Source organism: Ascaphus truei, chromosome 4 (genome assembly GCF_040206685.1).
Source record: "Ascaphus truei isolate aAscTru1 chromosome 4, aAscTru1.hap1, whole genome shotgun sequence".
Lineage (NCBI taxonomy): Eukaryota > Metazoa > Chordata > Amphibia > Anura > Ascaphidae > Ascaphus > Ascaphus truei.
Genome location: NC_134486.1, coordinates 368,181,609 through 368,187,608, shown reverse-complemented (window position 1 = coordinate 368,187,608; position 6,000 = coordinate 368,181,609). Strand labels below are relative to the sequence as shown.

At 39.7% G+C, this 6,000-nt stretch overlaps 1 long non-coding RNA gene across 1 annotated transcript; it reads left to right on the top strand.

Moving 5' to 3' along the window:
* The first annotated feature begins 3,016 nt into the window (after positions 1–3,016).
* LOC142492163 (uncharacterized) lies at positions 3,017–4,503 on the top strand. Its single transcript, XR_012800786.1, has 2 exons — positions 3,017–3,172; positions 4,166–4,503. It is a non-coding gene; the product is annotated as an uncharacterized LOC142492163 (long non-coding RNA).
* Positions 4,504–6,000: the final 1,497 nt, after the last annotated feature.

The following is a 6,000-nucleotide window of genomic DNA, read 5'->3' as shown; positions in this document are numbered from 1 at the left end:
CTATGTACCAATGTATTATTACTGATATTAGATTGTAAGCTCTTCGGAGCAGGACACCTTTTCCTAAATGTTACTTTTATTTTTAAAGCATTTCTTCCCATTATGTGTTATTTGTATTATTTGTTATTTATGTGATTGTCACGTGTGTTACTGCTGTGAAGCGCTACAGTATGTACATTTATGGCACTATTTACATAAAGACATACTGTACATACATATATACATACTGAGTGCCGACGAGTATTCTAAAACAAATCTGGGGCAATCACCAACAAGACCCAGGTACATTCTGGGTACATTCTGGGTACATGCTGGGTACATGCGGCAACATTTCAGTGACATTTCTGCAGACAGACTAATGGCCCATCGGATTAACAGCGGGCATCCCTGGCAGTCCCATTCAAACTGAATGGGACTGCCAGGTGGTGTGTTAATCCGATGGGCCATTAGTCTCTGCAGAAATGTCACTGAAATGTTTGCAGCATGTACTCAGCATGTACCTGAGTCTTGTTGGTGATAGCCCGATTTACCAAGGCAAGTTTAAGGCAAGTTTTAGAATACTCGTCGGCGCACCTGTACATAATAGAAAGTGATCTTCAGTCATGTGAATGCGTTTGTTTTATCTTTATCTTTTATCTTCTTTATTATCCTTCCTCTTTTGTTCTTCACAAAATAATTTCTTAAACTGTCATCTCTCTTCCAACATTTCAGGTGCTTTGCCATTTCTAGTCCTTTAAATACTTTAATCATTTGAATTTCCCACAAACATTCAACATTTCAGACAAAAAAATTGCACTTTGAATAGGATTTGAGGACAAACTTGACAAAAAATGCACCAGATTAAAAATATATCTCTTTCTACTGGCATCACACACAGTGAGGAGAAAAAGTTTGTGAACCCCAATGATAATGACGGGTATTCCATAGTTTTTCCATGATAACCTTCTTGAATCAAAACCAGTCTTTTCTTAAATATCCAATAGGGTTTATATTAACCATTTGCATGTCACCTGAAACAAAATGATGTATTAATTAGACAAACAATGAGTAATTAAGAGTCAGGGTATGTGCAAAAGTAAGTGAAACCCTGGTTTTATCAGATACATTTAAGAGGATAATTATAATAAGGAGTTTAAATAGTTAGGTCAATCTTCAGGGGTGAGTTTGTGAGGCCCTACCCTATATAGAGATAATACATTTTGTGAGTTTGGTCTTCACACGTTATGCCACAATCAAAAGAAATATCTGAGGACCTCAGAAAAGCATTTATTGATTCTCAACCGTCTAGAAAGGGTTAAAAAAAAAACTATGTCCACAGATTTGGGGTACAATCAATCTACTGCCAGATAGCTATATAGTCTACAAATGGAGTTTAAGACATCACTGTGAATCGACCCTGTCCAAGAAGGGCCATTGTGAAGTCATCAGTGACATCATCAAGCAGTCAGAAATAAAGTAACAACAATGTTACACCTATAGACTTGCAGGGAGAGACGGTTTGAGTTTGCTCCCCACTATTGAACAAGCTTTTTTCAACAATACATTGTAGAGTTAGCTTTAGATACTGTAGTAATATCAGTAAATTGCATGTTTTAGATATTATTTTTTATAATGTGCTCTCGTGATTAAGGTATTTTTAGTTGAGAAATGAATTACTGTAGATAAATAAATAACACTATTCACACAAAATGCAAAAAAGGTAAAGGAGTGATCCGATGGATAATGGTTTAAATGAAAGAAATAAAAAAGGACAAGCAAGGGACCATGAAAACTGCAGAAGGAAGGAATAGAAGACTTACTGTAAACCTGATAGACAGACATCGGAACTATAGACACCAAGAAACAATGGAGCAAATATATACAGTATGAGAGAAGATGCTGAAATAAATTGACATAAAAACATAGAGAACATGAATCAATCAAATAAAGAGAGAAGACAAAAACCATCAGAACACAAAATGTAGCATGTCAGGTTACTATAAAAAAAACCATACTGGATTATCACTCAAAAAATAAAAGAAAATGATACTTATGTTTCCTTTTGGTTTCACCAAGTTTCTTTAATGTATCAAAAAAGAAGCAATATAGAAAAAATATCAGAACACACAAGGAAAGCAAAAATTAGCAGACAAACAGTATTAAATGTGCAAAATAGAGCAAAGTTTCAAGACCTCGTGGCCCCTTCGTCAGGCTCTTTGATACATTGAAGAAGAAACTTGGTGAGACCAAAAGGAAAACGTAAGTCGATCATTTAATTTTATTTATGTATAGTTGTATGCACCTCCATCTCAATTATATAAGACAGAGTGAGTGCAAGTTTGTTCTATTTTTTTTGTAAGTCTGGTTACATTCATATGATACATAAATACATAATTTTTTTAAACCCCACAATGTTATGGTTTTAAAAGCAAATGTTTTGCATGTTTCAGCTAGTACAGTATACAAATAATACACAGCCCAATCTATGAGTAGACACATTGTGCACCTTGTTTTTATAATAATATTTGTTTAATATCATTTGTTAAATTTGACTCCATGTTTTCCTTCTATCAGTACTTCAGAGATTTCCATTTTGGCAAAACATAAAATACTCTTAAAATAAGATGTTTAACCTGTTTGCCTCTATGATGATAAGATTGAACTTCTCAGGGGACTCCTGTATATTTGGACAGTAGCACTTAGCCTTTAGTCAATAAATCAATGTTTTCAAAACATAGATTAGCCAATCATATTGTGTTTTGGGCAATGGTCCCTACTGTATGATAAGCTTTTAACCTTAACATAAAAGCTACGTTGAGCATATATCTTCTGGTTACACCAAGGCCATATCTAACTAAATTGTCCATATATGGTCACCAGCAATGGGAGGTGATGCCACACCCCTGCTTGACCATACCATGGTGTCAACAGAGAGGGAAGGGCATCCTGTGTCATAATTGCCACATGGTATAAAAACCTGGTGGTTAGTATCCCCAGGACATTAGTTGCCTGCTCCTGACTGTAAGCAGTTAACAACAACAACAAGAGACCATGGCCTACCAAAAAAGACGAAGCAGGAGCAGAAGTTCAACAAGGCGAAGAAAAAGGTCACCTAGACGAAGAAAAAGGTCACCTAAACACCAAAGGAGGCAAAGGCACAGTAGGAAGAAAACACGTGGCAATAAGAGGGGAGGTAATATTAATTAGATCATACTCTACAATTGATGCTATGCTATTGTCTGTCTTGACCAGAGGAGGAAAACTAAAACATATGTAAACATATCTCAAAGCTACACTATTTTATGAACTTCAGTCCTAACATGTCTCTTATTCTAGTTTATGCAATACAAATGAAAGTAACTTACAATGTTTAAGTACCCAAATGTAAAAAGGTAGTAAAGAAGACTAATCCAGCTAATCTTTCCACTGAAAACTAACATCTTCCTCGATGCTTTTATTTAGCAGGACACAGCCACAAATGCCATTACTACTACAGGAGATAAACTTATGAAAAAGTTACAGTATTTTTATATGGACTTCAGTCCTAACAAGTCTCTTAATCTAGTTTATGCAATACAATGAAAGTAACTTGCAAAGTTTAAGTACCCAAATCTAAAAAGGTAAGGAAGACTAATCCAGCTAATCTTTCCACTGAGAACTAGCATCTTCCTCAATGCTTTATAGCAGGACACAGACACAAATACCATTACTACTACAGGAGATAGAGATAGACCATGTGTGAGCCAATTCCGGCTGTAGAAAGCTGGCCTTCTGTCAATTTTAGTATCAGTGCTCTCAGACACCAATGGCGTCTCAAACATTGAAGTCACACACTTCCATTAAAATTTAATTTTTGTTCTATGCACCACCAAATATTGTCGTTGGAAGTAGATATGAATGGAAAGATTAAAGCTGTGATGATTATAACCAAAGAGAATTAGCTCTTGTTTATGGTATAAACCTGCGTTTTTCTCATTGTTTTCGAGACGTAGTGACACCAATGGAGTCTCAAACATTGAAGTCAAACACTAACATTAACATTTTATTTTCGTGCTAAGAACCAACAAATATTACTTGAGTCGTTGGAAGTTGATATGAACGGAAAGATTAAAGCTGTGATGATTCGAACCAAAGAGAATGAGCTATTGCTTATGGTATAAACCTGCGGTTTTCTCATTGTTTTCAGGACGTAGAAATCGCGTGCGCCGCTTCTATTACTACAAATTGACAGAATAGATCTTGACAGCCTGCTCCTGCTGCCATGCTGCTCGGTGCATTTTAACACTGCTGCTACACTAATGAGAACCACTGGAAACCTAAAAATACAGATAAAGAACTTGGAATGACCTGAACTTCAGGTGATACCCAAAAAGCAAGACCGAGAAAGCAACCCACCTGAACTTCAAATGAAACCAGAATAGCAATGCAGTGAAAGAGAAGAACATAAACTGATTGAGTTGGGGAGTAAAAATGAGCAGATTCAGCATGAGATTTGTATGTCCATTAAACGCAAACTTGGAAATCTTTTGTGGTCCTTCTTCTTGTTGTCTGCAGAATCTAAGATATATGTTGAGTGCATTATGGGTTCCAATCTTTGAACACCAAGGCCCAAATTAACTAAAGGGTGATAGATATTCCATAAGACACCTTACTGATGATCTATTCACTTGAATTGGGTTGTGTAAGTACCGCATAGTAAATATGGGCCAAAAACATTTGTGCTCCTTCCAGTTTGCCTACCTACAATGGCTGAGCTTCAAGGTTCAAACCCTTTTGCTGTGAAATTGACCATCATTGATATATATAATGGCATTTCTGCAACAATTGGGTTAAAATTCCTCAGTTTTTTATTACCGCCTTCAACCCGTTTGGATCAGGGTACTGAAAAAAAAAATTATATATATATATATATATATATATATATATATATATACACACAGTAACACGCAGTTATAGCTGAATTTGGGTTACATTTGTGTGTTGTTTCTCAATTTTGCAGTACTAGTGTATCCAATGTTGTCTGGAAGTCAGAAGTGCTCAGTTTTACTGTTATCACAAAGAGTTGAAACTATAACTCTACTAGCTGAGAGACCCGGCGCTGCCCGGGACAAAAGCCTCCCGCTCCTTTCTCTCGCCACCCCCCCCCCCCCCCGTTCCCCACGTCTCTCTCTGCCTCCCCCCACTCCATGCGCAGCTGTGGTCCTTCCCCCCCCTCTTTGCAGGTCCGGTCCTCCCCCCCCTGCTCCGGTCCTCCCCCACCCCACGCGCAGCACACAGTGCCACACACACTGTGAGACACACACAGTGCCACACACACAAACCCAGTGAGACACACACACACAGTAACACACACAGTGTCACACACCCACACACTGTCCCACACACACACACTGTCACAGACACACACAGTGTCACACACACACTCCGTCCAGTCTCCGCGCTCTCACCGGTGCAGAAGGCGCGCCTCCTGTCCGGGCGCTCTGACCGGTCAGTCCCGGGTGGGGGGCGGAGCATACAGCGGAGGCCGCCGAGTGCACGGCAACCCGGAACGGGCGCGAGCTGGCGTCGGGAGGAGGCTGAAGTGCCCGATGAGCGGGAGCAGCCGCAGGCTGGAGCCGCAGTGTGCGCGCACCGCCAGGCCGCTGGAGCACACGTGCGCATGTGACAGGGGGTCCACGTACCCTGCGGCCATATAGTAGCTCAAAGGGGGAGAATCCTGTAGATTCCTGCGGTACCTCTCGGTAGGCAAACAGCAAGTGCTGTAAATGAATCTCCCAGTCTTTCCCTCCGCCTCTATAAAGGTCCGAAGCATCTGCTTCAGGGTACTGTTAAACCTCTCACACAATCCGTTTGTCTGGGGATGGTAAGGGGTAGTGCGCCGGTGCTGTACACCGCATGCATCCCAGAGACAATGTAACAATTCACTCATGAACTGCGACCCCTGATCATTAGGACCTCACTAGGATAACCTACCCTAGCAAAAATGTTCAGCAAGGCTGCTACCACTGTCTTGGCATCTAT